The 27,105-nt window shown below is 43.2% G+C and overlaps 1 non-coding gene across 1 annotated transcript; it reads left to right on the plus strand.

Annotated features, from left to right (window-relative positions):
* Positions 1-22,376: 22,376 nt before the first annotated feature.
* Positions 22,377-22,483, plus strand: LOC114116505 (U6 spliceosomal RNA). The gene has a single exon (XR_003590408.1). It is a non-coding gene; the product is annotated as a U6 spliceosomal RNA (small nuclear RNA).
* The last annotated feature ends 4,622 nt before the right edge of the window (positions 22,484-27,105 follow it).

Genomic DNA, 27,105 nt, shown 5'->3' on the forward strand with positions numbered 1-27,105 from the left:
TCTCAAAGAGATGGACATGACTGAGCAACTAAGCACAGCACAGCATATATATATATATATATATGTATATATATATATAAACTGATAACATCTTTAAAATAACCCTATTAAAGTACTGAATATATCTCCATTTTATAGATGAGAAAACTGAGAAAGTCATCTGAAGAAAGATAAATAACTTGCCCAAGTTCACATTATTAGTAAATGGCAAGAGGAGGTTAGAATTTAGGCAATTAGCATGGCAGCATATTGTTGTGGGACATTAGATCTCAGAAAAACTGCACAATCTCAAATTTTACTAAAACTCACCAATAGGGGCATTTCTAATTAATCCTTGAAAGTAACTAGGTATCAGTGCTTTCAGTGGTGGAAGCTCAAACAAGATGAAGTTTGAATAGCAAAATTACTCTTTCTGTATATGGAGGAAAGTTAGTTTCCTTGCCTTTTCTTGAATAAATCATTACATTTTTGTATAACAACTCCTAGCCTCTTGTTTCTTAAGTACTTCAGTAACTTTGCCACTAAAAGCAAATGAAGTTTTAAAGAACTCTCCTTTACTCCAAAATATCAGATAAGGGATTTCCCTGGTGGTCCAGTGGTTAAGAACCTGCCTTGCAATGCAGGGAACATGAGTTCAATCCCTGGCTGGGGAATTAAGATTTCACATGCCTTGAAACAACTAAACCCAGGTGCTGCTACTATAGAGTCCCTGTGCTGGAAGGCAGATCCCCCTTGCCACAACTGAGGCCCAATCCAGCCAAATAAATAAATATTTTTTTAAAGAAAAAAATATTAGATGAAAGTGCAACAAGCAAGCAAAAAATAATTCAAAAACATTCATATGGATCTCCAAAAATAAACTCTTTTAACCAGCATGGTTGAGCTATTACTAGTATTACTACCATTTCATCAAACAGAAAGATTAAAAGAATTTTCTACTGAGTTGAGCTCCAAGCTCTTAAAGATACATATTTCTATAAGACACATCTTAAACTTCAGAAAGGGGTCATGCAATGATTTATCTTTCGATAAGAGACAGAAGGAAATGATGTTCTTTCAAATTTTGGCTTAGTATCTGTTTATCTAACCACTAAATTGTGTGGGGTTTTTTCTCATGGAAAGAGAAAAGAGGTAGTGTGGTTTGTGGAATTAGCCCCTTTACGTAGATTATTTTATTTAAATGAAGAGAGCAATGACTCACTTATCAATTATATATTCATGGCCAGAACCTACTTTCTCCTTTCTTTGACTTACTAACTTTGCCAATCTTCTGACCTTTTACTAGTCACAATCATCTACCACATGACTTTCCCATTGTGCTACCAAATTTTGATCTCTTTGTTGAATTTCTTTTAGTTTCTCTTAAAGGTATCTTCTGCAGTAGTGTAGTCCTTCAGAAGAAAATTGAGTTTACATGATGTGAAGCTTTCCACAATAGTAAAAAGTAAGATGAATGGCATTATATAAAGCCAGCTCCCAAAGGAAAAGTGTATTTTTACTAGAACATACCAGAAATTTCTCTGGCAAGTTTATAAGATACACAGTCAGATCTACACAAATCTGTTCTTCTGATGGATGACCGACTATCCATAGAACAATAACTGTCAATGCTTTTTATGAACTGTGTGAAACACATATTACCTGAGTTATTGTGCTATAATTATTGATGGCTTGTTTAGTGTTGTTTTGTGTCCTATATTATTGTGATTTCCCTAAATAAAATCATTTTTAATTTTTAAGTAGTAACAACTCATCCTAATTTTCTGGACTTGCTTTTAAAAGAGAAAAAACAGAAGAATTGTACTCAGATTCTAATTCCTTCAAGCATGTTGCCAACATTTTTCTTTGGACCATGGTTTGTCTATCTGTAAAATAAAAGAATCAAACTAGATTGCAGAGTCCATCTACAGAGTTTTTAGAAAATTGAAGGAGTACATTGTGAGTGGGGCCTCAAGTTTCCTACCCTCATTTTAACCAGAGGAGTCTAGACTTACCTTTTTTATTTTGCTGGGGTTTGGACTCTTTTACAAAGTTTTCATTTGCAAGTAACAGAAAATTCCACTCATACTTGCTTAAGTATAAGAGATAATCTCTTTTCTTACATAATTAAGAAGTCTGAAGTCAGTTGGCTTCAGGTACAGCTTGATCCAGCGTGTTAACTATATTTACCTCAGAGGTTCATGTCTTTGTATTGCTCAGAGATCTGCCTCCTGCGCCAGCTTTGGGCTTAGGCTAGACTTGCTAATGGTAGAAGCTGGGTTGGGGGTCAATCCCATATAATATACACAGAAGAAAATGTAGGTCTCTTTTATTAAGAAGGAGACAAAGGAGTGATAAGATGCCTACCTCAGGGTCCATTTAAGATGTTGTCTGAAAAATGATTTTTATCCTTGAAAACAAGTTTGAAATGTCTAGAGAAGTCTATGCTAAGACCTCTCTAGATCTGCTTTTCTATGATTCTACTTTTCTCTCATTTAAGTCAGTGTCAAACTCCCCAGAACATTCTAGATCCGCAGCTGATCTCATTAAAGCTCAGAATGGGTTAATAGCTTATGGCAGAAAGCACCAAGTTTTACAAATAATGTCTCATATGTTCTCGGCAAAAGTACTGGTAGTCATATCCTACAATTTGCACATTAACCCTGAGGCCAATGTGTAATTTATTTAAATGAGAATTTTCTTTTTAAAAGAGGAATGATTCCCTGAGGGTTGATACTCACAGCTGATTGCCATTTGGTGAGTGGAGCTGGTTATTGCCTTTAGTTAAAATTTATTACAGGTATCACTGAAGGAAAAGAAAAAAATTCTACTTATTATGAAAGAACCTGGAAGGCCTGAACATTTTGTCCACCCAAGCCTGGCTCCTGAAATAAACTTTCTCCTTGCCTGCTTGGGGATTAGTCAATGCCACCCTTTCACTGATTCCTGGGTTGGGAAGATCCCCTGGGGAAGGCAGTGGCAACCCACTCTAGTATTCTTGCCTGGTGAATCCCATGGACACAAGAGCCTGGTGCGCTACAGTCCATGGGGTTACACAGAGTTGGACATGACTGAGCAACTAACACCCCTATCACCATGACATCAGGTGGGGTTTAAGAACCAGTTCCATACTTGGGAGCTTGGAGATTCATCTCCAGGGGCAAATGCTGTGAAGTTAAGCATCTGGCCCACACTGAAGGCAATCATACAAGGTATATACCTGCTCTGTATAAGTTACCAAGTATAAGGTATATACCCGCTTTGTATAAGGTGAAGAGAGCCAGGTCAGGTGTCAAGTGAGCTGCCTTTAAGAAGTATTGCAAATTTACTCTGTTCTGTCAAGAGCCCAGGCCTTTTCATTATGGTGTTCCCTTTGTCTGTAATGCCTTCCTCCCCTTCATTTACCACCCTCCAGCCCCTCACTCCACATCCCCCCACCCCTCCCACCACCACCCCAGGCATCTCAGAAGTCATCCTCTCTCAACAGGCCACTGAGATGATGGTTTATTTCTAAAGTTTCCTAGAATAATTCATAATGCAGTTCTTACTGATAATGGCTCCTTTGGTCTTCTGCTTCCCTCAATGGGGTATAATTATAACCCTCAGTTTTCTTATCCAGAAAATGGGGGGGATAATAATCCTTCATCAGAGTGACTGTACGGATAAATGAGCAAAATCTTTAGAAGTGCTTTATCAGTGTTTGGCTTTCAGTAAATATTCGATACCTTCAAGTTGTAAATATAAACCTGATACATTCAATAGTGAAGATAAAGAGTTTGTAACACAAACAAGAGTGAAGTGTCGATTCAGATTTTGAAGCGGCCGTATACCTGTTATTGAAGAAACAGATTTCTTAGTGGTTCAATAAACCATCAGCATAACTGTGTAACTAATCAGTAACCACCTGGGACTAATACTGCTTTGCAGACAGATTCCAACCTTCCCCAAGCCTGTTCAATGCCTTCTGAGTATCTGTCTTGCTCATAGGGAATATTTTCTTTGAAATATGGCATGCCACAAAGAGGAAAATAAAGTTTCTTTTCTGAGCATGCTGAGGCAAGGTTTGGATGGTTGTCAATGTCTGGTAGCTCAGACGATAAATAATCTGCCTGCAACGTGAGAGACCCAAGTTCAATCCCTGGGTCAGGAAGATCCCCTGGAGAAGGGAACGGCAACCCAGTCTGGTATTCTTGCCTGGAGAATTCTATGGATAGAGAAGCCTGGGGTAGCAAAGAGTCGGACACGACCTAGTGAATAGCACTTTCACACTTTCATTCAAGAGTAGACCAAAGAGGTTCCCTGAGATAGTAGCAACATGGCATCCAATAAGGTCTTGAAATTTATGATTATGGGGCCCTGGATGAGTTGATTTTTTTTTTCAAAAATGCCTTTTATTTATCTATACTTTTTAGATGAGTTACTTCATCAAGTGCCTCAAGTTTCCTCCCTGTATAGGTTGGAAAATAAATTCTAGTCTCTATTTTATTTCCCCATCAAGAGATGATAACACATGAGACAATAATGGAAGATTTGTGTTATCAAATCATTGGAAGCACCACTGAAAATAAATCTAAGATTTTACTCCAGGACATGAATGATTCAGATGCCTAAGCAGTACATATATTTCCAGATATATAAATATATCTGTGCTTGCTTTTCTCCAGAAAATACCAAATTCTTGTAGGGACCACAGTGAATCATTTCAATCTCCCTGTTATTGAGGACTGGGATCACAGTTTGACGGTCAAAAATGAAAACTAAGAACAAAATGCTACTTCTTTTCCTTTTTCCTTCTTTTTACAACCAAGAGGGAAGCTGGTGATTGAAAGGACATTTGCGTCAAACTTTGAACGCTGTCTTTGACATTCAGCTGTGCTGGCTTTCCTCCAACTATAAAACTTTCAACAGTTTCTGTTCTCTGATGATGCAAGTCCCCACCTGTCGACTGGGCAGACTTAACTTTTACCTGTTTCAACACCTTTGCTTCTCTAACCATGGTACCTAAGCAAAAACAAAGGCTAATGACAGTGTTTGTTTCCAGGCAGTGTAATGGGTGGGATTTAAAGCCAATGTACACTTTCCTTTCCCTCCCTGGTGTAGGAAACCAGAATACTATGCTTAGAATGGTTTGTTGCTTGGGAGTGAGCCCTGTTTGGGTTCTGCTTAAACAAGGAAGAAATGGTTAGAACAGGGAAGTACAGAGGTCAGAGTTTAAATTATTGCTCTCGGTGTCCTGGCTGCTTGACTACTCATGGGTATGTCTTGGTTTTCTTATTTGTAGAGAGGGGATAATAGCATAGACCTCCCAGCATTTGAATGTCTGCAAGATCTAAATAAGATCACTATTTAAGAGTCTTCTTTGGACAGCAGGAATTCAGTAATTATTAGCTTCCTTGTTTGCTTCCTCATTCCAAGTTTATCCTGTTGATGGAAGAGGGTATGAGCAGCCACAGTTAAGTGAATAGGAGCCTGGCTGTAATATAAATTCACAGGTACAAAGCCAACCCTGGGAAAAACTGGTGAGCTGCTGACATTTGTCTTCAGGTTGGCCACTCCCATTCCTGTTCTCTCTGCTTCCTTGTTCACGTCTGCTCTGCATTTTCCCTAGGGCACCCAGATTCCTCATGCATCTTTCTCCTTCCTTTTATCAATCCTCACCTTTAGAATTCATTCCGAACATATGTGCAAAGTGCTGGTAAGATTCAATATATATTTACAGATAGAGATTTAATCCAAACTAATGAACCACTTACGGGGGCATATTGGTCAATGACCAAGTCGGTGGTTGATTTCCACATCTGTGATTCTAATTTAGCAAATATGCACAGAGCTCCTCCTCAGTGCCAGGTTGTGAGGTTTGGAATACATGACTGGATGAGACATGGCCATTGCCCTCAAGGGCCTCCCAGTCTTGTGGGACACAATAGTGTAATTATAAATAATAATAGCAATAACTACAACAGTAATAGCAGACATTCACAGAACACTTACCATATGCCAGGTGCTGTTCTGTGTGTTTCATATATATTAATTCGTTTGCTCTTTGCAACAATCCTATTTGTTAGTTCCTGTTATCAACTACAGTTTCAAGTAAGGAGACTGAGGCTCAGAGGGGTTAAATATCAGACCCAAATCACACAGCTGGCCAATGTGGTTTAGCTGCAGACCTTTTGTTCCTTACCGCTTACTGCCTTCCTATACACAAGACAGTGTGATGAATTACTTTTGGGATTCTATTGTTAGAAGTAATCAGTGATGCAGACAAGAATGCAAAGAGTTTATTTGATATGTATGGCTGAGCCCCTCTGTGAAACTATCACAACATTGTTAATCAGCTATTGTTGTTGCTGTTCATTCACTAAGTCCTGTCCAACTCTTTGCAACCCCATGGACTGCAGCACATCAGGCTTCCCTGCCCTTCACTCTCTCCCGGAGTTTGCTCAAACTCATATCCATTGAGTTGGTGATGCCATCCAAGCATCTCATCCTCTGTTGTCCATTCTCCTTCTGCCCTCAATCTTTCCCAGGATCAGAGTCTTTTCCAATGAGCTGGCTCTTTGACCATAACCCAATACAAAATAAGAAGTTAAAAAAAAGTTTAGGGGGGGTTCAGGATGGGGAACACGTGTATACCTGTGGAGGATTCATGTTGATATATGGCAACACCAATACAATATTGTAAGGCAATTAACCTCCAATTAAAATAAATAGATTTATATTAGAAAAAGGTTATTTGAGAAGCTAAAAGGAACAGAAAAAATTACAATCATTCGTTAGTAGTAGAATGCTTAAGTTAATCATGGTATATCTAGATTAGGAAATCCCTGCAGCCGTTAGAAAGATGAGGATACAATTCTACACTTCAAGAGGAGAAAGGAAGATACAAACTGGTTTATATAGCATTATTGTAAATTTGTAAGAAGTGTACCTCTGTATACATAAATATTTCTCTGGGTCAGATAGTGCATAAGACGCTTAATACCAACAAGGATACAATCGTGCCCTGGAGGAACTGTTGTTGAGGATGAGTCTCCAGTTTAGGAGGAGGATAGATTTTCAGACAATGTTAGAGGGCCATGGATGAGGCAGTTGTGCCCAAGGCATTTAGGCTCTGCTGGGGCAGCAGAAAGGCATCCAGGAAACATCACAGAGAACAATAGCCTTGCCTCTTTGCCTCAAGAACTTCATCCCCCAAGGACAGACTGGTTTGCTCTCTTCACTCTTTCCTCTTTAAAAGGGAGTGATGGGAAGTCAAAGCATGTCTATCTTCCTTCAAGCTTCCAGTGGCTTCCCAGCCAGTCCATCTTTGATGCCTACTCCCATGTTCCCAACCCAGAAACCCAGTCCCTTCCAATTCTCTCCCAGTGTCCCCTGTGATGTGTCATTTTAACTCAGAAACTCCTCTGGTCTCTGGAATGGTTAGGGAGTTGAATCTCAAACCCTGACTTTTAACCCCATATTTGCTTTAGCTGGATTCTCTTTGGAGCTGCAGCTGGGAGTTTGGTCCTTAAATGAAGGGTTCCTACTCTTCAAGATATCTTGAAACCAGCACTTCCCAAAGAGTGAGAAAGAATCATGACTTCTGTCAACGATGTGTAGACTGTGGGCCAGGCATGGTGCCTGCACTATCTCCTCTTCTTATAACAACTATAAAGTGTAGAAGTTATGATCCTCATTTTAAAGGAGGAGAAAGTCTAGCTCTGGGCGGGTAATGGAGGGTCTGCTGAGGTCTTACTTCAGTGACTAAAACAGTTCCTGGCACACAGACTCCATTCAAAATTGTAATTTCTGACTCTCACAGGCAACAAGTGGCAGATGTGAGACCACAATCCCTGTTAATATGACCCCGACGCCTTTGCATTTTCTGCTGTGCCAAGCTACTCCTCAGCCTGAGCCCCCACAGGCTGCATGTTCTTCTTGGCTGCTACAACTTTGGGGGCCATGACAAGGGTGTTTATCCTGACCACCCTTCTAACTCTCAGGGCTTCGTGGTGGCTTCTGGATCAAATGGTGAGGGAGCCTTCTGGATATTTGCAGGAACACTGTTTCACAAGGTGTACCTGGGCTGAAATCTTTCATTCCTTTTTGCTGCCCCTTAGAAGCCTAGCAAACGACTCCAGGCCTCTATCACTCTCTGGAACACAGTTCGAACTTGGGCAATTGCAGGATTCTTTTCTGTGGGAACAATAATCTCATTTCAATAAGTGTGGGCGGGTGGATTATAAGTTCTGGGCTTGGAGCTCCGTTGTAGAACTAGGGAGGGACTGGGTTAAACAGTTGTATGACTAACAAGCTATTGCTCTTTTATGGCCAAGAAAGAAAAGGTTACTTTGAGGATTATCAGTTCAGACTGGAAATGATTCACCCAAAAGTATTCAATGGTTTGGGTGATAGGAGTGGGGACGGGGGAAGTATTTACCTGTCCCCCACTACTCCCACCTCCTAGAAAAGAACTGTGTGTTATGTACTCGGAGGAGTTTAATCTTTCTTTTTCTCAATATCCCTCTTCCTTATGAGAAAGGTCTCTCAAATTATGGAGCGAGTGTGCCAGGTAAGATGTTGCTTTAGATTATTTCCTGGTTTGGTTTTAGCAGCATGTGTTAGATACAGTAGACATTTGGAGATCAGCTATCAAGACAAGAGATTCTGAGCAGTCAGGTCACCTCTGGGTTCCCAAAAGGGGCAAGTTGGACTAGACGTCCAGGCTCATTCATTCACTGGTTGTTTACTGAGCACTTATTAGGACTGATGAAACTTGCGTTGGGTGGCAGGGTCTATCAAGCTTCTTCTTGCTTCCTGCCTGAGTTCAGAGTCAGTTGAGAGGAGAACACTGAAATTATTAGGCAGAAGGAGATTAGCACATCACCGCGATTGTAGATAAACACCACTCAGGGTGTAAGGCTGCAAGGAACAGCAGTAATGGCTTTCTCAACACTCAGCCTCAGAATAAAATGAATTTTTTCATCCTCCTTATGCACACTGGACCATCACAAGGTCTCGCACTCCTGAATGTGTTGGGGGCATTTTTTTCGGCCCAACTTGTAGTACAGAGAACCAGCGCAGACTGTGTGCTCCCTGCTGTCAGATACACCACCAGAGAATGGAAGCAAGAGAGGGATTGTGCCAACAAGTTCAGTTTCTTCTCCCCAAGGACCCAGTAGCTGAGTTACTGCCTGTCTCAAAGCAGGGTAAGAGAGTGAGTGGAGAGAGGGCTCAGGATTTAGAGTAAGTTCCTCCTCATGGAAACCAGAAAAGCTGGGAATAACTGTGTGGTTGAGGCAGTAGGCATTCTCCATGCATCAGTCATCACCTACATTTCCCAGCCTCCCTTGATGTTAGATTTGGGCCATGCGGGGCCAAAGGACTTAAGTGGAAGTAACATGTGTTATCCGTTAAAGTCTCCCTCCATCCCTCTCATTCTCTGCCTTGGCGACCCTGGACGCGGTGTGTTCTAGACGGCATGTCTGTAACATGAAGGAAAACTGCCCAAACTGAAATAGCCTTTGTGTGAATGAGAAACATGCTTTATTTCTCTACGCTGCTGAGATTCAGAGATTTATCGGTTACCACAGCAGAATCTGTCCCACCGTGACTAAAATAATGCAACTCCCCAGACATCAGGGACTGGGTATATTGTTAGAACAAAGCAGACATGATCCGTGTACTCATGAAGTATTTAGTGGGGAAGATAGAAAACAAATAGGTGAAAAAATAAATAATTACAAGCTGTGTAAAAGCTGTGAAGGAAATGCAAAATAATTGGCAGGGTACGTATTTAAGTTTGCTGGCCAGAGTAGACATCCCTGAAAAAGTGACACTTTAGCAAATCTATAATGGAATATTTCAATACAAAGCCATAGTCTTTTGACGTAATAATCTCTTACCATTGAAGCTCTAGTATTCATCTTTCATGGTGGGAGCACCTTCCTCTTTTTGGATGATATACCTGCCAGTACGTAGATGCCAAGTGTTGCTTCAGCCCATTGCCATTGGCTAAGACAATGTGATATTCCTTTTCCTGTTGTGGTTTTGATTTTTCTTTGTATTTGACAGACATGTATTTGTAATAATAAGTATACATTTCCATACTACATCAAAACCACTTCTCACCAATATTCGGTTACATTCCCCTCACCTGTGATGTGTCTTTCCTCACAGCCTTAGAACGTACAGCCTGTAGAACAGATAGCCTTCGGGGTCACCAAGGCAGACAATTAGAGGGACAGAGGAAGACTTTTAACTGATTCAACTCACAAATAACACACATTACTTCCACTTAAGTCCATCGGCCCATTATGGCCCCAATCTAACAGCAAGGGAGACTGGGAAAGATACATCACAGTAGTACTAATTAGTACTAAGTAGTGCTGATCAAGAGTGTGACTTTGAAATCTCAGGATTCTAACCATTATAGTCGGAGAACCAACAGGCACACCCGTCATGAGTCTCAATATGTGCACTAATTGTAAAGGAAAGTCTAGTACTTTTCTTCAACTGAAGGTCCAAACATACCCTAGAGATGACTGGTGGACAACAGGGATGTCCAGGCTTCCTTCTCCTTTATTTTGGTAAAAATTCGCTGATTTTCCAGTGGGGCACCACCCCCTCCCCACCCATGTGATGCAGGCCTTGACCATCAAAAGATAGCATTTTCTTGGCTTCAGTGATTGGTCCACATATGGGCATGCGACCTGATTAAGTCAGGCTTGAGAGTTGTGTGGCAATCTCGGGGAAAGAAAAGCATCACCCTGTTTGCAGAATATACACCTAGGAGAACCTAGGGCTATAGCTGCTACTTCTGTTTTGCCTTAGTATCCTGAATCACTAAAGTGAGTCTGCTTTTAAGCCATCAATGAATTAAACACTCATGCCAACTTTTTCCTGGTCCCCAAGCCAATAAGATGGTTTTTTTGTGGGCTGGAATGACAATAAATCTAACTGATATAGGGACTAAAATTCACAAGAGAAAAAGAAAGATGTCAATGGACCAACTGTCAACTATTTTGCTGATCTAAGTTCTCTTCATTATTTTCTCCAGAGTTGGGGGTTCTTCAGAGTGGTTCTAGTAATTGCAGGAGGAAGTAGTTCATGTTCCAGGAGCTTTACTTTCTGAGTGGGGGACTTATTTATTGAGAGTAAAGAAGAATAGGGTCAGAGCTTCCCTGGTGGCTCAGCGGTAAAGAATCCAACTGCTAAAGAGCCCTAGATCCTGCGCTCTGCAACAAGAGAAGCGGCCACAGTGAGAAGTCCGCACACTGCGGTGAAGGATAGCCACAATTATACAAAAGCCTGTGCAGCAGCAAAGACCTGGCACAGCCAAAAACACATAAATAAACAAATAAAAATTAAGAACAGTGTCCATCTAATTATGGTGTTTAAGGTATAAGGTGGAAAGAAAAAAAAAAACTGTGATCATTGCAAAAAAACAAAATAAAGACACATGAAAGGCATTTAAAAAGTCAGGAAATAAAAAGCAAATGGTAACAATAATAGAAATCTTCTTGAAATTTCTTTGCTCAGTGGAAGGTTAAATGGATGTTAAGTGCTTGACTCTTTGAAGTAGACTTAGCTTAGTCAACGCACCCAGCTGTTTAATTCTCTCTTGTCTCTGTCTCTCCCTGGGTCATGCATTGTTTTCAAGGTGTAGTTTTAAATCTGGATGGTCCAAAGGAAAGGAAACACGTCCAAACTGATAAGTAAGTCAGATTTGCCTTAGATGGCCCTCCAGCTTTAGTTTCCAGCCATTGCCTTACCTCCCCATTCTGGAAGGAAGGAAGGAGAAAAAAGTAGAAGGAAAAAAATCAGCAAATGTGTTCTTGAAAACCTACTTGTCACAGCAACCTTATGAGATGGATTATGTCATTTCAATTTTCAGAAAACTGAGGCTCAGAGAGGGCGATGCTTATAATTAATCTTGATTCAGGTGCCCTTATGTCACAGGTGCTTTTCTAAGTGCCTGATGTGAAATCGTCTACTTCATTCACAACAACAGCCCCACGAGGAAGGCCATGGTGTCCTCAATTCACGGAGGGGGAAACAGAAACACTAGGAGGTGGAATAACTTACCCACAATCATGTAACTTGTGTCAGAGCCAGGAGTCACCCAGCAACCTTGCTCCAGAGTCCATGCCCCTTAATCGCTAGGCCATTTTGCTATTGAAAATGCCAGATGATTTGTGCAGGTCGATTTGTTCCAAGTTTCAAAGTGAATTAGTAGTTGTAGTAGTCAAGTTTACTATAGACTACATAATTACATCTAGGCTTCCCTGGTGGCTCAGATGGTAAAGAATCCACCTGTAGTTCAGGAGACCTGGATTCATTCCCTGGGTTGGGAAGATCCCCTGGAGAAGGGAATGGCTACCCACTCCAGTATTTTTGCCTGGAGAAGTCCATGGACAGAGGAGCCTGGCAGGCTATAGCTCATGGGGTCACAAAGAGTGGACACGACTGAGAGACTAAGCATGCACACACACATAATTAAATATAATTATTTTAAGAAGAAAAGGATCTGTTAACGGGTAGCTCCCACAATGGATAAAAAGGCTAAAGTAACAGACTCTAGGCTGAAGTCCTAGGAACAATTTTCCAAGTCATAGCAGAGAACCAGTTCACCCAGAAAGAAACTGTCCCCATCATGATCAGGGTACCATGAACCAGGAACTGCCAGCCCACCTGGGGATTCCAGCACCAACTTCCATCTGCATCCATCTATGCCAGTCAGGGTAGGTTCCCTGCATCCTGCCTCCTCCTCCATCAATCACCTCATTCCCTGCCCCTCAAAAGTGTCCTCCAGGGTCCCTCTGATTAACAGAGGCTGTTCTGCTTGTTGGTCCTGCAACAACAAGGAAAAAAAATTCTATATAGAAAAGAACCTTACACTGTAGAAAACTTCCAAAATGTGAACAGGGTGTTCCCATGGGTTATATAACATGTGTCCATCACAACTGTAAAATTGGGACTGGAGCCCAGACCTAGCGAACTCCCAGGCCCCTGTTCTTAACCATATTATCCATGCTCCCCTCAATGTCCTTGTCCCCAAGGTCCCAGGGGTCACCTGTGTTAGGATCCCTGGATTCACAACACCTCAGATGCTCTGTCTGGGATCCCTTGAGAAATACCTACTTCTGGATCCATGTACATTATCCAGAAGAGCACATCTCTCTCAATTGCCCAATGCCCAAAGCCAGCTCTTCTGGAAGAATGGATACTTGAAGGGGAAACCAGATGGTGTGCTTTACTGCTCTCTGGGAAGTCTAGGGATGACTTGAGACTCAATAACTTGCTTCCTGTAGGCATGAACTCCTCATTTGCTTTCAAACTGAGTGCTCATGAAGGAGCGACTTGTGTCTCTTTCAGATGGTTTTTCCTGCTCCTAATTGTAGACATTGCAAATGTGCAAATAAGTATCTGCTGAGTAAGAGGCAGACTGTAGAGGGACAGCTCTCTTGAGTCAAAGTTGCCATCTCAGGAGGGACACATCTAGTTGGATTTGTGTAGAAAGATAAGGAGCAACAGAGCAGTCCAGAGAGAACTCAGAAGACCATGTCACCCTCCAAAGAAGCCAGGACGCTCCCATGGACAGCTCCACAGAGAAGGGTGCTCCTCCCTGTCACGACTAATGCACAGTCCACGCTAACTGAAACCATCCCCTTTACACTACTTCATGCTCCACAGTAAATGGAGTTCTCCAGTCCAACAACCATTTCATACTCCACAGTGAATGCAGTCTTACCTCCCGCAACCACTTCACATTCATGGGAAGCCCCAGTGCTCCTTCCCACAACCAGTAACATTCCAGGTTAACCACCTAATCTGCTACAACCACTTCACACCTTCAGGAAACCCCTGGTCATCCCTTCCCACACCACTTTGTATTCCAAGAAGAGGCTCAGTTCTCCTCCCAAGGACCACTTCATGCATCAACATGAGCTCCCTCCCATGAGCCCTTGACATCCCAGAGTGAGTCCAGTTCTTCCACCACAGACCTACCCAAAGTTCCACTGTGATCACAGGCCTCCCACCCCTGCCCCTGCCTCCCACTCCACACCAAGCACCATGGCTGCTTCTCCGCTTGCCCTTCACACCCAGCAGTGAGCCTTAGTTCTCTACTGAAGCCCTTAATACTCCAGTGCCCCCAGACATCGCCCCCCCACCCCAGGACGTATCTCCACAGTAAAGTTCTCCGCCCTCTGCTACCACTTCACCCTCCATGAAGAGGACAAGCCTCTCCCACACCACTCTTCATCCCCCATGAGAAGCCCACTCCTCTCTCCCGAAAACCAGCATCCATTTGACAGCCTTGTCCTTCATCCCTCCCTATAACCCCCAACAAACAGTGGACCCCAGTCTTCTCTCTCACACCCCTACATACTCCAAAAGCACCTCTCCTCTCTTCCCACAGCCACTTCATGTTCAACCCCTGATCCTCTGTCCCCAAACACATCACACTCCACAGTGAACCCCAGTCCTCCAAGGAGCACTTGACCTTCCCCAGGACACCCCAGAGCTCACCCATCACAGTCCCTCCCACTCTGCAGTAAAGACCAATCCACCCGGCCTCAGACCCTAAGACTGCTTTCTCACCTCCACAGCGTTTGGCATTGAACACGAGTCTCCATTCTCTCTTCCTTACAAACGCCCCATGCTCTACAGAAACTCCAGCTCTCCTCCTCACACCTGCTTCACACTCCACAATAGGCTGCTCTCCCCACACTCAGAACCCCCACACTCCCTTCCTCGAAGCCGCTTCGCACCCACAGCCACTTCCCAGCGGGGCTCTTCACAGCCACTCCTCCATCTGCAGTAGCCCCAGTCTTCTCTTTAAACCACCACCCAGCCCATTTCTTCATCCTTCTTTCCACTGACCAGTGCGCACCCTGCAGTCTGAGCAGCCTCAACGTGACCCTCATCTTTCACAAACACTTCCCACTCCAGAGAGTTCTCCACCTCCTCTCCCAGAGTTACTTCCCATCCACACTGAGCCCGATTCTCCTCCCGACACCTGTTTCACAGTCCAGTGAGCCCCAATCCCTTCTAACCAAAACTCCTTCACACTCCACAGTAAAGGCCAGCGGTCCCTCTGTGACCCTTCACACAGCAGGATGAACTCAAACCTCCCCCACCAGTCACGTGATTCTCCACGTGGCAAACCCAGTTTCCCAGCTCAGTCCTTACCCATCAGGAATACTCATACCCCACACTCACAACACCTTTACACTCTAACAGTAAACCTCAATCCTCCCACCCTACAATCAAGTTACAAGAAATGATAAAGCTTGAACCGTTCTCCCCACGGCAAGTTCACATTCCCACAGATCCACAGAAAGCCCATTACCTCACCCTACAGCCAGTCTCCTCACACCCCAGTGCGTGGCCAAGTCTCCTCCACACACAGTTCACCAGTTTACCTTCCACACGTAAGCATTATGTCCCCCCCTTCCCAGCCCCTCACATTCTCCCAGAGGAGCCAGCTCTTCCCAGAGCACATGCATAGTCTGTGTTCATCTTCAACCTCCCTCTCTACAACAGTCCACACTCCCCAGTAAACCCCAGCCACCCCTCCTCACAATCCCTTCACAATCCACAATGAACCCCCATCTGTCATCCTGAAACCACTTTTCACTCCATAGTTAATCCCAAGACAAGCTCACTCTCCACTGAAACACCAATCTTCTCATCCAACAACCCAATCCATTCAGGAGAAACCCCAACCCTCCTGCCTCAACAACTGCTTCAGCCTCCAGAGCTATCTGTAATCATCTCCCCAATGACTACTTCACACCCACAATAATTTGCACCCCACGCTCCCACCCCTTATCACCAATTTCCATTCCACATTCAAGTCCAGTCCTTTCTCCACAGAACCTCTTCACAGCCACACAGGCGACAATCCACAGCTCTCCCTCTCTGCAGACACTGCAGTGACTCTGCAGCCTCCCCACCTGCAAGCCTTTCCCACTCACAGTGAACTGCCTTCCCATCAGCTCCCTGCTCACACTCCACAGAAAGTTCTCTTTTTCAAGTCCCACCAGCTCTGAAACCTCCACAATTAACTCCAATATTTCCACCTCCACAGCCACTTCATAGCCACTCCCAGCCTCTGTCCTCTTTTCTGCTCCCTTGCCCTTCACGCTGCAGGGCAAGCCTCAGCCCTCTCTTACTCACTCTCTGCTCCATAGCCAACCCCAGCCTTCTCCCTTTCAATCACCTCATACTCTACCATGAACCCCTTTCCCCTTGATCTCCATCAGTTCTCCAAAAGACCCTGGTGACAACTGGAATACTATTCATCAAATGAAGTCTATAATCCTGAGGGCCTATTCTAAGCACTTAGAGTGAGAGCGATGTCACATTTTCTGCTTTGCTATGCTGTTTATACTGGTGAATATTGGTAGCAACATAAGCACTTAAAAAAATAATGCCCAAATAATGTTCTCTAGCTTTAACAAATTACGTTTGTAAACATGGCAATGCTCCATGCTCTATCAAATAAGAAAGCTGTAAATCCAGAAATGTCAATTCCACCCTGATCATAGCTTCTCTGATGGCGTATGTGTTTGTGATCATTTAGAGAAAGGACATCAGTTCAGTTCAGTTCAATTCAGACGCTCAGTAGTGTCTTACTCTTTGCGATCCCATGAATTGCAGCACACCAGGCCTCCCTGTCCATCACCAACTCCCAGAGTTCACTCAGACTCATGTCCATCAAGTCCGTGATGCCATCCAGCCATCTCATCCTCTGTCATCCCCTTCTCCTCCTGCCCCCAATCCCTCCCAGCATCAGAGTCTTTTCCAATGAGTCAACTCTGCGTATGAGGTGGCCAAAGTACTGGAGTTTCAGCTTTAGAGAAAGGACATAGGCAAATAAAAGTCAGGTTTGGGGAAGGATGTTGAAGTTATGAATGAAATTTATTTTGATTTGTACGTGGTGCTATAGCACTGCTCATACAGTATGACATAGATGTTATTGAAGGAAAAAAAAAAATCCAGAGGGCTCCTTTTGTCTTCCTCAATGTTTAATCCTTTTCCTCATGGGGTACCTTTGGTATGCCAGGTATGTTATGTGAAGTGCATTATCTTCCTAAATCTTTCCAGAAAACCTGTCAGGTAGGTCTCATTAGAGGCTTAGAAAGGTTAAGGAAGGTATATGACCCAAGTCCTAGGGAGACTAAGCAGTGGTTTTAAAGCATTTGTCCCAGACTCATGCCTTCTTAATTCTATTTGGTTTTGATGTATTCATTTTCAGGCAGAACAGAAGAGATGAAGGGCAGTTTCCCACACTCCCTTTAGGCCTGGGAGGAACGAACCTGACTTTCTGGGTCAGGGTATTATCCATGTATGAGCCAGTGGCTATGCTTGTCTTATTCACCACTCTAGCCCCAGGGTGCAGCGTAGAAGGGACTCAACAAATACTTTTGGATATATAATCATCTGTCTTTGGCTCTGGAATGAACTCCCTGGAGTAGGTTGCCATTTCCTCCTCCAGGAGATCTTCCCAACCCAGAAATTTAACCTGTGCCTCTGTGTCTCCTACATTGTCAGGCGGATTCTTTACCATTGCACCACCTGGGACGGTGCAATGGTAATATACAAATTAGTTATTTGTATATCTTCAATCAGTTAAAGAATGGGAAATGGGTTAAAGTACTGATTGGAAATTACCATCATTAATTTTTGGATTGAAATCCTTTTAAGGTATTGGATCCATGAGGCAAAAGTAACAAAAGAGATATTCCAGTGGTAAGATGTGTAGGTACCAGCTCTCTAGTTCAACTCCATACTTTACATACACATTTTTGTTCCTAAAGCAGTGAATGGCTTCTCCAAACCTCGGGCAGGTATGATTCTCTCAGAGCCTGTACCCTGGGCCAGGACAGGGAACCCCGTTTCCTTTGCTGTTTTATTTCCCCAGTGCCTGGATATCGAATAGCATTGAATGAACATCTTCTGATGTAGTCTATGGTCCCAGATAGTATTTTATTTCCAACCTAGCATTTAATGATGTTTCTATTTTCTCCTTTTCTTTTCTTTCCCTGCAGTTTAACTAACACCAAAATGCTGCTGGAATTAGTCATTTGCTGACTGTACCAGCCAGCAGCCTCATAATCAGAGCACGGCTGCCACAATGACTGAAATGGAAATGGAAAGAAATAAAGTGTTATTTTTTCCCCATCCTGAAACACCAGAGAACTGCCTCAGGCTTACAAATGTGAACTTGGAGATCGTTTTCAAGCCCAGCAAAGGCTTTACAGTTAGTGAGCCTGGCTGGGAGATGGGCAGATCTGATTTGATGGGTTGTATGCTGTGAATATTGAGGCAGCACCTAGGCAACTCCCTGTGGGAGTGGAGGAGGGCATTGGAAGGAGAGGAGTGAAGGAGCATGATGGTGATGTTCCAAAGGATGATTGGAAGGGAAGGGCAATGTCTGGAGGTGATAAGCACTTAGGTGTTTGTTTGTACTTTACTGGAAAGCCATGTGAATATACAGAAATTTCCTGGCAAAATACCTTGACTTGTAGCAACTTCACCTGCCATACCTGGTGATAATCTAGAAATAGGATTTGCCCACAGCCTATTCATCTCAACCTTGGAGGCCATGGTCCCTCTGGCCCTAGGAGAGTTCAAGTTTGTGAATGGAAGCAAGAAAGTTTGGGATGTGGCGTTCAATTGGGCACCATAGACAGAAGATGATCTTTCATAAGGTGCCTCACAACTTCTCATGCAGAACTCATGGGCTTCATTTCCGGTCAAGTCATTTTCATTAGGAAATCTGCTAAGAGCTCCAGAAGCATCATACTTATCTAACTGAGACCAAGACAGCAAGCAGTGATTTAGAGCAGCCTGTGTGCCCACCACTGTGTTAGACATTCTCATGCTAATTCATAAAGATATTCACTCATTCAACAAATACTACATCTGTGTAGATCCTTGCAGATATGACGGTGAGCAAAGTCCTGGATCTTCTCAAGGAGCTGAGTCTGGAGGAGAGACATAGGCATGTAAAGAGAATATTACCTCACTGTGTGTGACAACTCAGCCTTGGAGCTCCTCACCCAGCATCACTGGATAAAGAAGGAAGACTTCCAGAGGAGGTTACAACCCTGAATTTGGTTGTAGAGATGTTAAATGTTACCCAGTTTAAGAAGCAGGGAGGCAGGAGAAAGAAAGGTCATCACACCTGACCTGTGCAACAGTACCTAGATGAAAAACCACCTGCTATATGGCAAGGTTTGTTTGATGCTGCTGGAAGGGAAAGGAGAAGAAAGCGGTCAGGCATTTAAACTTCTGAGGCCAAGTTGAGCTCTACGTATAGCCATATTGTGTGTGAAAGAGACAGAGAGCAGAGAAATAAACAGGCCATAATGTTAGGAAAATACTTCCTCTACAGTGCACCAAGGTTCCAAGAGGAATTAAAATATAATGGAGATTATAGCATGACTTGTCATGTTACCCGAAAACTGGGTTCACCTCTTGGTGGGTGTTCAGTCAAAGACACAACCAAGCCAAAGAGAAGGAAGGACCTATCATTGCTTGCAGCATGTCAGGAGAACACTGGGAAATCTTTCCCAAAGTAGTGTCTCTCAGAACAGCAAACTGGAGATGTCATAATCCATGAGTACATGCATATTCATGAAGGGGCTTGGGCAGTAGACAAGAGTCCAAGCCTTAGTTGATTGGAGTCAACTAAGGAGGGGAGGGCAGAGGAACCAGAGACCAAATTGCCAACATCCACTGGATCATGGAAAAAGCAAGAGAGTTCCAGAAAAACATCTGTTTCTGCTTTATTGACTCTGCCAAAGTCTTTGACTGTGTGGATCACAATAAACTGTGGAAAATTCTGAAAGAGATGGGAATACCAGACCACCTGACCTGCCTCTTGAGAAATCTGTATGCAGGTCAGGAAGCAACAGTTAGAACTGGACATGGAACAAAAGACTGGTTCCAAATAGGAAAAGGAGTACGTCAAGGCTGTATACTGTCACCCTGCTTATTTAACTTCTATGCAGAGTACATCATGAGAAACACTGGGCTGGAAGAAACACAAGCTGGAATCAAGATTGCCAGGAGAAATATCAATAACCTCAGACATGCAGATGACACCATCCTTATGGCAGAAAGTGAAGAGGAACTAAAAGCCTCTTGATGAAAGTGAAAGAGGAGAGTGAAAAAGTTGGCTTAAAGCTCAACATTCAGAAAACGAAGATCATGGCATCCAGTCCCATCACTTCATGGGAAATAGATGGGGAAACAGTGAAAACAGTGTTAGACTTTATGTTTTTGGGCTCCAAAATCACTGCAGATGGTGACTGCAGCCATGAAATTAAAAGACACTTACTCCTTGGAAGAAAAGTTATGACCAACCTAGATAGCATATTCAAAAGCAGAGACATTACTTTGCCGACTAAGGTCTGTCTAGTCAAGGCTATGGTTTTCCCAGTGGTCATGTATGGATGTGAGAGTTGGACTGTGGAGAAGGCTGAATGCCGAAGAACTGATGCTTTTGAACTGTGGTGTTGGAGAAGACTCTTGAGAGTCCCTTGGACTGCAAGGAGATCCGATCAGTGCATTCTGAAGGAGATCAACCCTGGGATTTCTTTGGAAGGACTGATGCTAAAGCTGAAACTTTGGCCACCTCATGCGAAGAGTTGACTCATTGGAAAAGACTCTGATGCTGGGAGGGATTGGGGGCAGGAGGAGAAGGTGATGACAGAGGATGAGATGGCTGGATGGCATCACTGACTCGATGGACATGAATCTGAGTGAACTCTGGGAGTTGGTGATGGACAGGGAGGCCTGGCATGCTGCGATTCATGGGGTCACAAAGAACCTGACTCGACTGAGCGAGTGAACTGAACTGAACTGAACTGAAGGAGGGGCGGGTCAGAAACAGTCAACATGATCATTCCTTAGATTCCAGCTGGTCTGGTTGTTGATCACTTGAGCATGATTTAAATTCTGTTAAACAGCTCAGGACAGTGCCTTAGGTTAGTCTTTACCATTGAAATAGAACAGGGAGTCTTTGCAACTGATTTGTTATCCTTTCTATTGTTACTTCTCTTGCCTGATAAATTTGTCCTTTTGTTCTCTTAGGATTGTTATTACTGAGACCAGTTCAAAGACAAGCATTGCAACCAGGCTTAGATCACAAAATGGCTTCTTTTATGTCAAGAAAGCCATGCCTGATTCTCTTTTTCTGGGACCACATCGCTACCCTATCTGCTTACAGTCAGGGTGTTTTCATGTGGGGACAAAGTGAGGTGAGCATTTAGGAACATTTGGGCAAAAGGAGTAAATCCAGTGCTCTAGGTTGGGGCAATAGCATGATGCCAATAAGAAGAGCTCCAGTTACTGAGATGCCACTCAGTGCAAAAATCATCCATTTAACTCTCATAGCAACTGAGCAAGGTTGATATTATTGTATCCATTTTACAGATGAAGAGATGGTGGTTACAGAAATCAGTGACCTGCTCAAGGTTACAATGTAATGGAAGAAGTGAGAAGTTATATCTTAGAATTATTTGGCTCCAGAACTTGTGTTTTTGATGACTCTGATGTATGTCACAGAGACAGGAGTGAGCATGACAGGTGAGCTGGAAACTGCTGCTCAGAGGAGTCGGCCTTACTGGAGTACACAGAAGATGCAAACATGGGTGAGTTGGTTACACCGTGTCAGGTTCAGGAATTTAGTAAGACTTTGTTAGAAAATGAGGACTCTTGAGGTCTGGGAGCAGGGCAGTATGAAATGGTTAGGGATGTAGACTTGACAGGTTCAAATCTCATCTTTACCTCTTGCCAGATATGTGATCCTGAAAACAGGTGAAGTCATAGAGGAGGAAGGTTGAGGCAATAAGAGAAAACACAGCTCACATCATGTTTACCTGCCTTGGTTCCTCAGAAAAGTCAGGAGGGACAGATCAACTTCAGAGAACTAGTGTCAGGAAATGTGCTCCGACATGTATATACAAAGCTTGCCTTTTGGACAAACAGAGGGAGCAGAGAACAAAGTACTTTGATGAACTAGGCTGGCAAGCCCTCTTCTAGGATAAGAGGAAGGGAATAAGAGAACATCGCCACCACCTTGATCTTGTAGCTGGTAGCAAAAATACCTTAGAAAACAAAATTGCAAGTTGTCTCAATTGTAGTCATTTTTCATGGAGCTCCACCCAGATCTTTTCATCAAGAGTTGGGTTCTGAATCTATGAAGCAGCTGCTGAGGAGCTGAGATTGCAATGGCCCTGGAATGAAAAGACGGGAATTTGTGACAAAGCTTCTACTACCAGCAGGTGACGATGTTCCTTGAGATACTGAACTCCTCTGAATGGAAGTTTTCTTTGGTAAAATGGGGCAACAAGATCCAACTTATCACTCATGAGATGGTTACATTAAATAGAGGCTGGGTGCTCGCTTCGGCAGCACATATACTAAAATTGGAACGATACAGAGAAGATTAGCATGGCCCCTGCGCAAGGATGACACGCAAATTCGTGAAGCGTTCTATATTTTTAATAAACTCAAAATGGATTAAAGATCTAAATGTAAGACCAGAAACTATAAAACTCCTAGAGGAGAACATAGGCAAAACACTCTCAGACATAAATCATAGCAGGATCCTCTATGATCCACCTCCCAGAATTCTGGAAATAAAAGCAAAAATAAACAAATGGGATCTAATTAAAATTAAAAGCTTCTGCACAACAAAGGAAAATATAAGCAAGGTGAAAAGACAGCCTTCTAAATGGGAGAAAATAATAGCAAATGAAGCAACTGACAAACAACTAATCTCAAAAATATACAAGCAACTTATGCAGCTCAATTCCAGAAAAATAAACAACCCAATCAAAAAATGGGCCAAAGAACTAAATAGACATTTCTCCAAAGAAGACATATGGATGGCTAACAAACACATGAAAAGATGCTCAACATCACTCATTATTAGAGAAATGCAAATCAAAACTACAATGAGGTACCACTTCACACCAGTCAGAATGGCTGCGATCCAAAAATCTGCAAGCAATAAATGCTGGAGAGGGTGTGGAGAAAAGGGAACCCTCCTACACTGTTGGTGGGAATGCAAACTAGTACAGCCACTATGGAGAACAGTGTGGAGATTCCTTTAAAATTGCAAATAGAACTACCGTATGACCCAACAATCCCACTTCTGGGCATACACACCGAGGAAACCAGAATTGAAAGAGACACATGTACCCCAATGTTTATCGCAGCACTGTTTATAATAGCCAGGACATGGAAACAACCTAGATGTCCATCAGCAGATGAATGGATAAGAAAGCTGTGGTACATATACACAATGGAGTATTACTCAGCCATTAAAAAGAATTCATTCAAATCAGTTCTGATGAGATGGATGAAACTGGAGCCGATTATACAGAGTGAAGTAAGCCAGAAAGAAAAACACCAATGCAGTATACTAACACATATATATGGAATTTAGGAAGATGGCAATGACAACCCTGTATGCAAGACAGGAAAAAAGACACAGCTGTGTATAACGGACTTTTGGACTCAGAGGGAAAGGGAGAGGGTGGGTTGATTTGGGAGAATGGCATTCTAACATGTATACTATCATGTAAGAATTGAATCGCCAGTCTATGTCTGATGCAGGATACAGCATGCTTGGGGCTGGTGCATGGGGATGACCCACAGAGATGTTATGGGGAGGGGGTTCATGTTTGGGAATGCCTGTAAGAATTAAAGATTTTAAAATTAAAAAAAAATTAAAAAATTTAAAAAAATAGAGGCTGGGAAGGCACTTTGAAACTTGTAGTGGGGTACAGAAAATGGTAACTATCATGATTAGGGTAACAATGTCAGCATAAGCACCAGCATTCTTGCATCTGTTGGGGGTTTTGGTGCATCTAGTCACAAACTACAGATAGGAAACAGAGAAATAAATAATTGATGTAACTGTGAGCTTTTTTACCCAAGGACAGAGTTGGAGAAAGCAGTTTTCTTGGAGTCTAGAGCAGTGATTCTCAAAATGTGGTTCAGAACTAGCAGAATCAACATCAACATCACCTGGGAACTTGTTAAAAAAAATGCAAATTTGGGGGGTCACACCCTTGAACTACTGAATTAGAAACTCTGGGGGTTAGAACCAGCATCTGTTTTAACAAATTTAATAACCATTGACCTAGAGAAAAGAGAAATGTGACCATCTAGCAGAAGTCCTGACCAAGTAACTGCTCTTTGTGATCACAAACATTCACAGTGAGGAAGAAATTAGGATTTTGGTGAGGAGCTCAAATCAAGTGATCTGAAAAACTGGAAGGTATGGGTGCCTAACCAAGGTAGAAAAAAACTGGTTTGTTATAATGTCATTTTTCTTACTGTAGTGGGTTGAATAGTGTCTTCCCAAAGTTCATGCCTATGCATGTGACCTTATTCTTTGCAGATATAATCAAATTAAGATAAGGCTGTACTGGAATAGGATGGGCCCTCAATCCCATTCCTGATGTTCTTATAAGGAGAGAGAGGTTGGAGACCCAGAGAGATGCAGAGACAGAGGGAAAGATACCATAGAGGTGGAGATTGAAATGATGCTTCTACAAGCCAAGGGACACCAAGGAATGACGGCAGCCAGAAGTTAGGAGAGGAACTTGGAAGAGCTCCCCTTCTCAGCCCTAAGAAGGAACCCACTCTGCTCACACCTGAACCGTGAAAAAATATGTTTCTGTTGTTCTAAGCCACCCATTTGTGCTGTTTTCTTATATGGTAGCCCTGAGAAACTCATTCCCCTACCCACCCCCTTTAGAAAGCAAGCATTTCTCAACACGACATTCTAGAACTCCTTTTATTTCTGCCAATTTCTCAGACTCTTGGTAATTCTGTTCTACGTGTGGCTTTTTAAATTTTTTTCCCCTTGGGTCATACTGTCCCTGATTACGGCTGAAGCTTCTATTTCCAGCCCAGATCCCTTCTTTGAGGTGTTAGATATTCAGATATTTAAGTAACCCCTAGGAAGACAGCATAGAGTCGTGGGTAAGCCAGGGCCTTTGGAATGGACTGGCAGCTAGTGTGACCCGAAAGTGAAAGTGTTAGTCTCTCAGTTGTGTCCAGCTCTTTGTAAACCCATGGAGTATAGCCCACCAGATTCCACTGTCCATGGCATTCTCCAGACAAGAATACTGGAGTAGGTTGCCATTCCCTTTTCCAGGGGATCTTCTTGACCCAGGGATTGAACTCAGATCTCCTGCATTGCAGGCAGATTCCTTACCATATGAGCCACCAAGGAAGATGGGACCCTGGGAGTTATTTAGTCATTCAGAGCCTCAGTTTCTTCCTTTACAACATGGAGAAGAATTTCTGCCATCTTGTTATAACGGGGCTTCCCAGGTGGCACTAGTGGTAGAGAACCTGCCTGCCAATGCATGAGACATAAGAGATGAGGACGCCACCCCTGGGTCGGGAAGATCCCCTGGAGAAGGGCATGGCAACCCACTCCAGTGTTCTTGCCTGGAGAGTCCCATGGACTGAGGAGCCTGATGGGTTGTAGTCCATGGGATTGAAAGGATCAGATATGACTGAAGCGGCTTAGCATGCATACAGTCACTGATTTAATAACTGTTAAGCGCTTAGGAGGATGCCTGATGTAGAGCAGAATATACAACAAATATCAAGTGTTAATATTTTCTGCTGACTACTTTAACTTCATCTGAATAGGTCACATAAACCTATGATTCTCTTCCCCTAAAACTGGTCATCTCCATTGTTTCCAGTCTCAGTGTATGACATCATTATTCATTTGGCAATTAAGTCAGAAATGTAGAAATTGTCTTTGACACTATCATTTCCCTCACCTCCTTCCTATCCATCACCATAGTTTACATATGGTCGCAGATGTATTTCAAATCCATTCACTTCTTTCTATCGCTATGCACATGTGCAGTCCCTAAGCCCTGTCTGACTCTTTGCAATCCCATGGATTGCAGCTTTTCAGGCTCCTCTGTCCATGGGATTTTCCAGGAAAGAATACTGGACTGGGTTGCCATTTTCTCCTGCAGAAGATCTTCCTGACCCAGGGATCGAACCCACGTCTCCTGTGTCTCTTGCATTGGCAGGCAGATTCTTTACCACTGAGCCACCTGGAAGCATCCTCTATCTCTGTACCTTCCCACTCTATTCTCTAGCTTCTCATTTGGACTGCAACACTGACATACTAACTGGTTGCTCCGTCTCACCCATGCCCTACCTGAGTCCATTTTCCCTGGTAAAGCCAGATCAAGCTTTAAGAGGAAAACGCAAATCTGACCATGTCACCCTCCGAGTATTTGTTGGCTGAATGAATAAAGTCAATTTTCTGCAAATACTCTGACGCCTCCATGAGAGAAGAAACTGACTTTTGTCTCACGGCTGCTAAGTGCTGAATGCTGTTGCTCTAGCATTCAGGTTTGGTGGTGGTGGTGGTTTAGTCGCTAAGTTGTGTCCGACTCTTGTGACCCCGTGGACTATAGCCTGCCAGGCTTCTCTGTCCATGGGATTCTCCAGGCAAGAATACTGGAGTGGGTTGCCATTTCCTCCTCCAGGGGATCTTCCCAACCCGGAAATTGAACCCAGATCTCCTGCACTGCAGGCAGATTCTTTAAGAACTGAGCTAAAGGGGGAAGCCCACATTCAGCTGGACTCAAATAGATATTGTTCCATGAATTAATGAATGAACCAAGCAAAGAACATTCAGCAAGAGCGAAAAAGGAATCAAACTTTATTGCTCCCAGTAACACCCTGCCTCCCTTAGTTTCCACAGACCACTGGGAGGAGAGAAAAGAGTGTCCTAGGGTTCTGGGAGCACCAGGAAAAGCCGCACACTCTACTTCCCACTTGGGTCGCAGCCTTATCACCAGTGTCTTGGAGGCCATCTTGACCATCGTTTCCATCAGACACTGTAAGAAACCCTATAGCCCTAGGTCATTCCTTCTCCCCTGAATATGTTTGTGTATAGCTCCGTATGTAATATCCAGATCCCTCTCCACCTCTTCCCAATTCCCAAATCTTTCCACTGTGCTCTCTGCAATTCCAGATCAGTCATTAGCGATATCACCTGGGGCTCAGCAGTAGAGAATCCAACTCCAACACAGGAGACACGACTAGAGCAGCAGTTTCGATCCCTGG

The sequence above is a fragment of the Ovis aries genome, chromosome 9 (assembly GCF_016772045.2).
Source record: "Ovis aries strain OAR_USU_Benz2616 breed Rambouillet chromosome 9, ARS-UI_Ramb_v3.0, whole genome shotgun sequence".
NCBI classification, from domain to species: domain Eukaryota; kingdom Metazoa; phylum Chordata; class Mammalia; order Artiodactyla; family Bovidae; genus Ovis; species Ovis aries.